The following is an 8,782-nucleotide window of genomic DNA, read 5'->3' as shown; positions in this document are numbered from 1 at the left end:
ACAGGAAGTATAGACTGAGCAGGAAACCTAGGGGAGTGCCTTTTAACTCTGAAATTCCTAAACAGGTAGCATTTGAGCATATTTGCTTTTAGTACACAGTAAAAAAAAAAAACCAAAATGTCATTGCATGCCCAGACAAACAAGGGATTGCAGCTAAAAGAGGGAATGTAACCAAGGCCTGGTCTGACCTCTAAGAAGATCCTGCTTGGGGAAAAATGATTCTTGCTTAACGGAGGCAGACAGATGTCACTCAGCTCTATTGGTGTGTCTCCACTGAGTTATTTGGTTGGTTTTCTATTGGGTTTTTTGGTTTCTTTTTTTTTTTTAACCTTTTATTGGTTCTTTGTGAGTTTCACATCGTGCATCCCAATCCCACCCATCTCCTCCTCCCCTTGTACCCACCTCCACCCTTGCAATGACCCCCACTGAGAAAAAAAGAAATCTCATTGTGGAAGCTGCCCTACGCTGTGACCCTGTTGTCTAAACTTCCATGCTCATAAATGTTCTTACAAAGACTTGTTGGTCTGGTTATGAGGCCTTTGGGTTCTGCTGCTCTATCGATACTGGAACTTCATTGGGGTTCCTCTCCTGGGGCCACCACACACAAACACACACACACACACACACTCACATATACACACACTCATACACACTCACAAACTCACACACACATACACATTCTCACACACTCACAAATACACACACACACACATACACTATCCCAGGCAGGGTTTTTCTATCTCCAGCTTGCTCCCCATCCTGGGCACCTGCCTGGGCCTGCCTGGCACCACACTGGTAGTGGTCTCAGGCTCATTTCCTTCAGGGAATGTTAGGGCAATAATCATTCAGATGTCCAAATGTCAGAACACTGAGCACAGACATAGCCTCTCTCTCTCCTCTCTGCCACCTCCAGAGGTTGATTTAGCAGACGGACACCTCCTTGGGTATTTATCTGTTGAACAAATGAGAGGACTGTCTCATTTGCTCAGAGACATTCAGGTTCTGAACGGTGCTGGTGTCCCATCAATACAGAAGGCACAACAATGACGGACACCAACATCCTCATCCTTGCCTGGGGACGCAGGACTTTCCAAATACATTTAAGTTATAATTCTGGTTAAAGAGATAGTCACATTAGAGATGATTAAAAAATAGCACAGATAAACAACTTTTTTTTCTGACTCTTGAGGGGCTTCATAAAGTTAACAGAGAGATTAGGGATTTGGTTTCCAGTTGAGCTGTGGACGCTCTGCTCTCTGGCTATGGGACCAGTTACTTGCCCTTTCTGAGGCTTCCAAAGAGTCAGTGGGAATTTATACTTCCTCAGCGGGTCCCTGTAAGGTTTAAAGTGGGTATTACCTATGAAGATAATGGAGGCCAATGTTTTGTCCAGCACTCACCATCTAGGGTTTGAGATGTGGAGCACCGATAGCCACAGGCACTAGAAAGATGTTATCTTCTAAAATCCAGCTCTCTGGGCTGGACGTGAAGCAGTCTCATTCTCAGGGTGCTTGTAGAGTTTGCTTACTTACTTCCATAGTGTAAATACTCCCTCATGGACAGGTTCAAGATACCAGCGTGAGGTCACTGAAGAGAGTTAGGAAAGACTCTGGCAAGCAGCTCTTGTGACCAGCACCAGAACAAGCAGGAACAGCATGGCACACGTTGAAAGATGGATGTCCAAAACCAACAGGAAGCAGAGATGCTGCACCATCTCGCTTGCCAGCTGCTGCCTCCTTATTCCGTTGCCCCTGTTTATCCGGTAAACCAAAACAGTAGGGGAATCTTTAGCAGGGAAGCTTCCCTCTGCCTCCTGGCACAGTATACAGCTAACAAATATAGCAAAATTTCCGTGCAGAAATTGGCCAAGTGACAAATAGCATTGAATGCAGTCTGGGAGACAGCCACTCTCAGGAGGTTTGTTTGCCTTGTTCTGGGTTTGTTTATTGTAGCTTTGAAGAGTTTAAAATCATACTAAGTTTAAAGGGGGTGGGAAGGAAATCATGATATCAGAAATGCAGCTGGTTCTGGAAGACACCAGAATGGAGAGGTTCTCCCCGCAGCATGAGTGAGGCAGTTGTGCAGGTCGGTAGACATCTAAGCCTCCGGGAATGGGCAACTGTGTGGACAAAAGCCATACCCCCTGCCTGAGAAATTGACTAGGACCTGCAAGTAGCAGCCTTGCACTGTTATTTTGCAAAATGCTCACGAAACAACTTCTCTCCACGCCTCTGCTTCCACGAGACTGTTAGAAGCTCGGGCTATTAGGTTTTCTGGATGCAAACCTGAGATGCTTACAACATAAACTGAGAGAGAGAGGGAGGAAAGCTCCGTTACAGTCCATTTGAAAAGCTGCACACTGGAAAAGAGGAATAGAAAACACACTGTATTTATCCAAAAGCAATGGAGCCTCAAACAATAAGTTAAGACCATATCCTTGAGGGAGGCAAAATCCTCAGTGCTAATATAGACTACACAGCCGGTTATCTCTCTATATCATCAACAAAGTTTCCCCAGCCAAATGAACTGAGTATACTGTGGACAGAGGAGATCCTTTACAGAAAATCAGTCAGGTCACAGACGAAGGAAAAGATTAAAAGACAGAGTGTCTCAGCCTGCGCTGACCTCCAGGCAGAAGGCAAGAGCCCAGATAAGAGTGCGTTGAGACAAAACAAAGTTCGGAAAGAAGAGACGCTTTGTTCTAGAGCTGAAATGTGACTATACCACAGGAACATCAGTTTAGGTCATCCCAAATGCTCCCCGTGGAAGTTTTCACGGTAATAAAACAAAGGAAGTTGTAAATCAAGGCATTTGTTTAAATTGATGTGTTTTATAAAAAAAGAAAAAGAAGCCAAGAATATGTTTGGTGGAGGCATGGTATGGTGTGGGGGAAGAGGGTGCCTCTGAGGGCCCATGGGAGGCATCCCTTGACCCTGAGGGACCAGCTACAGAATAGAGTTTAATTAGGGCATGGGGAGGGGAGTTGAGGGGGTAGTAGAGTCAGGGAAAGGCAGAAAGAGAGAGAAATTGAGAGAAAGAGAGAGAGGGAGGAGGAGGAGAAGGAGGAGGAGAGGTTGGCCATGAGCACATGGAGAGAGGGGGGAGGGAATGGGGACAGAGGGGCAAGAGACTAAGAAAGCAAGAGAAGAGAGCTGGGGGGGGGGGGGGAAGGCAAGCAGCCCTTTTATAGTGAGTCAGGCACACCTGGCTGTTGCCAGGTAACTGTGGGGCGGAGCCTAGAAGAAATGCCAACAGATGACATCAGAGGAGGGTTCCCTAAGATGGGGAATCTCAGCTACCATTCTTAGCCCTTCTGTCATTTGTTAAGTTGGAACACTCCAAAAATGTTCGTCTATTTATTAGAATGTTAGGCCTGACTCAGGGATGAGCAAGATGTGGTTCTTAGGTGGCAGGGAAGGACGTAAGATAGCCCAAGAGAACTGTAATTAGGCCCAAACTTACAAATGTTCCACAGTCACTGAAGCTTTAGTCAACCTTGTAGACACAGCTTCCTCTGGGGAGTTCTTGACAAGCGTGGATGTAGCCAACTGTAGCCCAGCCATTGGCTATTGGATCAGTGAGCTTCTGAGCCGACATTTAGGAGGCCTCAGCTTCTTTCCACCCTCAGATAACTAGTTAAACTCCAGTTTATCCAAGAAAAGGACTCAAGGACTCTGGGTGTGACCACTAAGTGATACCCAAGCCTCACTCAGATAATCCACACATGAACAGGAAAAGGAGAAGAAGGAGCCAGTTTGTTTGGCCTTGGTCAGGCCAAACCCTGCCTACCACCCTGGAGGCTCCATAACAAGGAAGCAGAAGCCTCCTCTTGGGAAAATGGACTCCACCCACGCTCCCATAGACAAGATGAACTGTCTTTCCAAATGCTGATGCCATGGTATTAAAATATTCTTCCTCTAACCGTCCCTTTAACAGTAACGTCCCCTTCTTGACGCTCAAAGATACAAGCCCCTAGGTACAAAGAAGACCCCAATTTCCAGTCCAAACATCCAGAATTGGCTTAACATGGACTGGGAGGATTTCTGGTAGTTAGATAAAAGCCAGCATTTCTCCAGAACTCAAGCCTGTTTCCCTCAGCTGAAATAAGCCACTTAGGATGATATTTTCCAGTTCCTAAGTTCCTAAAAGTTTCATGAATTCCTTACTTTTAATTACTGAGTAGTATTCCATTGTGTAAATATACCACATTTTCTATATCCATTCCTCCACTGAGGGACATCTGGGTTCTTTCCAGCTTCTGGCTATTATAAATAAGGCTGCTATGAACATAGTGGAGCATGTTTCCTTATTACATGCTGGGGAATCCTCTGGGTATATGCCCAGGAATGGTATAGCGGGGTCCTCTGGAAGTGTGATGTTCAGTTTTCTGAGGAACCGCCAGACTGATTTCCAAAGTGGTTGTACCATCTTACAATCCCACCAGCAGTGGAGAAGTGTTCCTCTTTCTCCACATCCTCGCCAACACCTGCTATCTCCTGAGTTTTTAACCTTAGCCATTCTGACTGGTGCGAGGTGAAATCTCAGGGTTGTTTTGATTCACATTTCTCTAATGACTAATGATGTTGAACATTTTTTAAGGTGCTTCTCAACCATCTGAAGTTCTTCAGGTGAAAATTCTTTGTTTAGCTCTGTACCCCATTTTTTACTAGGGTTATTTGGTTGTCTGGGGTCTAACTTCTTGAGTTCTTTGTATATATTGGATATTAGCCCTCTGTTGGATTTAGGGTTGGTGAAGATCTTTTCCCAATTTGTTGGTTGTCGTTTTGTCCTTTTGACAGTGTCCTTTGCCTTACAGAAACTTTGTAATTTTATGAGGTCCCATTTGTCAATTCTTGATCTTAGAGCATAAGCTATTGGTGTTCTGTTCAGGAACTTTTCCCCTGTGCCCATGTCCTCAAGGGTTTTCCCGAGTATAGGGCACATCGTTACAGTCCAATGCAGTTCACTGTGCTTTCTATAGCATGAAAAGTACTTTTATTTCTTATCTTTCTGTTGGTTGAGTCTGCTTCTCAATTCTTTCTTGATTTATTGTTACAGAGACCCAAGAATCTCAGTTTTGTTTCTACTTTGACAATATTGATTTGGTTCTTGCTCAAAAATAAAAATTTAAAATCCAAGAAAGAAAGAAAGAAAGAAAGAAAGAAAGAAAGAAAGAAAGAAAGAAAGAAAGAAGGAAAGAAGGAATGAAAGAAAGAAGCCACCTTCCTCCCCACTGACTGAAGGGACAAATGGCTTCCCGTGGTGCCTATAGCACACCAAAGCACATGCCAGTCTCAAGGCTCCCTCAGAATCCTGAGTAACTGTTAGAGGATTCAGAATCCAGGCTAGGTCCTAGGCATCCTAGCTCTTCTCACCTCCTCCCACACCCTAAATTCTCCTGCTCATGGCTTTCTCCCCAACCCTATAACCCTTCTATTTTTGTGATTCTTTCTCTCTCCTAGTCAAAGTTTGTATTCCTGCACAAAACATCATGACCAAGAAGCAAGTTGGGGAGGAAAGGGTTTATTCAGCTTACACTTCCACACTGCTGTTCATCGCCAAAGGAAGTTAGGACTGGAACTTACACAGTGCAGGAACTTGGAGGCAGGAGCTGATGCAGAGGCCATGGAGGGGGTGTTGCTTACTGGCTTGCTTCCCCTCGCTTGCTCAGCTTGCTTTCTTATAGAACCCAGGACTATCAGCCACCACCCACAATGGGCCCTCCTCGCTGCCCTTGACCACTAATTGACAAAATGGCAGCTGGCATGGAGGCATTTCCTTAAGGGAGGCTCCTTTCTCTGTGGTAACTCCAGCTTGTGTGAAGTTGACCCCCAAAATGAGCCAATACATTCCCTCTCTCCCTCCCTCTCTCCTTCTCTCCCTCTTCCTCTCTCCCTCTCTGCCCAGGGGCATCCTAGGACCCTGAGTGGACTTCCTTCCTTCCCTTGGCTTCAATTCAAGTTCCATCATTTCTCTTAAACTCATTAAGTCAAAATACTACCATGGTAAGGACTGGGAAGAAAAGGAAGGAGGAGGAAGGGTACATAAAAGATTAGGTTTCATCAATACAGACTATGTGCAAGAGCAGAAACATCACACTGAATTCCATCCATTTATACAATTAATATGTTCTAAAAACTAAAGGATCTGAAATGGGCATGCCAAGGAGTCATTTCATAGATGTGTCTAGATCGCCTGAGGCTCAAGGGGGAACACTTGCAAGCAGCACAATATAAGATCATGCAAAGGGGTTACAACATTAGATAAACTGGTGTCTTAGTTACTTTTCTATTGCCGTGATAAACACCATGCATAAAAGAAACTTTGAGAAAGAAGGATTTATTTTATCTATCACTTAGGGAAATGAGGGCAGTAACTCAAGGCAGGAGCCTGGAAGCACACACTGAAAACCCAGTTACAGAGGAACACAGATGCCTGGCTCGCACCTCCGTTCTCCTCCTAACAGCACTCAGGACCAACACTCAGGGGTGGCACAGCCCACAGTGAGCTTGGCCCTTCCACATCGATCATGAATTTAAAAAAAAAAAAAATCACAATTTTGTCTACAGGCCAGTCTCATGGGCATTTTTTCAATTGGGGTTTTCTTCTTTTTAAATAACTACAGTTTGTGTCAGGTTGACACAAAACACAGTTTTCAACAATGTTTAAATAAAAACAATAACAAAAAAAAGTAGCGTGTTAGAATTTCTACCTCCATTTTGGCCCAGGAGAATCTTTCAGACTCTGGATGGTTCTGTTTGATGCTAGCATTGCCCTCCTGAGCCTCAGAAAAGCCAGGACCCTACTGAGAGTCTCTTCTCCCTCCCAGGGTTCAAAGGCCCCTATCCCACACAGAATAGACCTTCAGGTGTAATGGCGCTTACTCTGCCGTGCCCACCAGCTCAGCTACGCCCATGCCAAGGCAGGCAGGGCCATGCAACGTTCCTCTTTCCTAGCATGTTGACCCATTGATATTTGGTGCCTACAACACTATGTGCCACAGTCAAAGCCCTAGGGGCACAACTGATAAGGTTCCTTGTCCCTATGCAGGGTGTCCCAGGATTCTATCCCTGATCTTACATCTAACCATAAATGAATGACTCACTTTGACAGTCAGCCTGTGGTCCTTTCTGGTTTTGACGAACAGAGTAGACTGAGTCCACAGAAGCTGAAGGGGAAGAAGAAGAGTGTTGAGAGACAGGAACGCAAGGCCACCCTGGTCCTCTTGGTCCTCTGCACTGCTGCCCCATGGCTCTGTCTCACTCTCTGGGCTCTCAAGCAGAGAAGTCCAAAGGCTCACTTCACAGAGATGTCCAGGATCACGTGTAGCCACACATGATCAGGGGTAACACTTGCAAGAAGTACTTTCCATTGTAAGTCACCTGCTTGCATATGTAAGACCTTAAGTCTCACAGCTGAGGAAGATCAAGAGCTACTCGGTAGAACTCTGTCTCGTAAATGAGAGAGTGACACGGGGAACTTGCTGCTACATCGAAGTAGTAAAAGTTACTGTCAGTGTCTTAGTCAGGGTTTCTATTCCTGCACAAACATCGTGACCAAGAAGCAAGTTGGGGAGGAAAGGGTTTATCCAGCTTACACTTCCACATTGCTGTTCATCACCAAAGGAAGTCAGGACTGGAACTCAAGCAGGTCAGGAAGCAGGAGCTGATGCAGAGGCCATGGAGGGATGTTTCTTACTGGCTTGCTTCCCCTGGCTTGCTCAGCGTGCTTTCTTATAGAACCCAAAACTACCAGCCTGGGGATGGCACTGCCCACAAGGGGGCCTCCCCCCTTGATCACTAATTGAGAAAATGCCCCACAGCTGGATCTCATGGAGGCACTTCCCCAACTGAAGCTCCTTTCTCTGTGATAATTCCAACCTGTGTCAACGTGACATACAAAACCAGCCAGTACAGTCAGTAAAGCCAGAATGGGGGAAAGGGGTCTCACTAGAAAAAAGATACACACACACACACACACACATACACACACACTCGCATGCGTTCAGTTCAGACTCATGTATTCACACCCCTCATTAGCATGTGTCATTTCCATCCTGGTAGTTGCCGTCGCCTGGGTGTGTTATTTACTTGTACTACGAGCCCAGCTTGCATTCTGGCATGACTCCGTGGAAGACTAAATTGGGCTTTAATGGAACACGGTGCGCAGGAGCCCTGGGGCTTTACTTATTGTGAACACGCTAAGCCATTACACTTGGAGAAGATGGTGTCCAAATCCATCTCCAGCTTGCAGGGGAAAGTGTAAGATGCCCGTCAGAAAACTAAAAGGCAATACCAGAGGACCCCGCTATACCACGCCTGGGCATATACCCAGAGGATTGCCTAGCATGTAAAAAGGATATATGCTCCTCTATGTTCATAGCAGCCTTATTTATAATAGCCAAAAGCTGGAAAGAACCCAGGTATCCCTCAACAGAGGAATGGATACAGAAAATGTGGTATATTTACACAATGGAGTACTATTCAGCAATTAAAAGCAATGAACTCATGAAATTCTTAGGCAAATGGATGGAGCTGGAGAACATCATACTAAGTGAGGTAACTCAGTCTCAAAAGATGAATCATGGTATGCACTCACTGATAAGGAGATATTAGCCCAGAAGCTTGGAATACCCAAGACACAATTCACATATCAAATGATGCCCAAGAAGAAGGAAGGAGTGTCCCTTGGTCCTGGAAAGACTCGATGTAGCAGTGTAGAGGAATACCAGGACAAGGAAGCAGGAGGGGGTTGATTGAGGAACAGGGGGAGGGAAGAGGGC

At 45.5% G+C, this 8,782-nt stretch overlaps 1 pseudogene; it reads right to left on the bottom strand.

The window, feature by feature from the left end:
* Window positions 1-825: 825 nt before the first annotated feature.
* LOC127667157 (uncharacterized) lies at window positions 826-929 on the bottom strand (annotated as a pseudogene).
* Between the last annotated feature and the right edge of the window lie 7,853 nt (window positions 930-8,782).

The sequence above is a fragment of the Apodemus sylvaticus genome, chromosome 16 (genome assembly GCF_947179515.1).
Source record: "Apodemus sylvaticus chromosome 16, mApoSyl1.1, whole genome shotgun sequence".
In the NCBI taxonomy this organism is placed as follows: domain Eukaryota; kingdom Metazoa; phylum Chordata; class Mammalia; order Rodentia; family Muridae; genus Apodemus; species Apodemus sylvaticus.
This window is presented reverse-complemented; position numbering and strand designations above follow the sequence as displayed.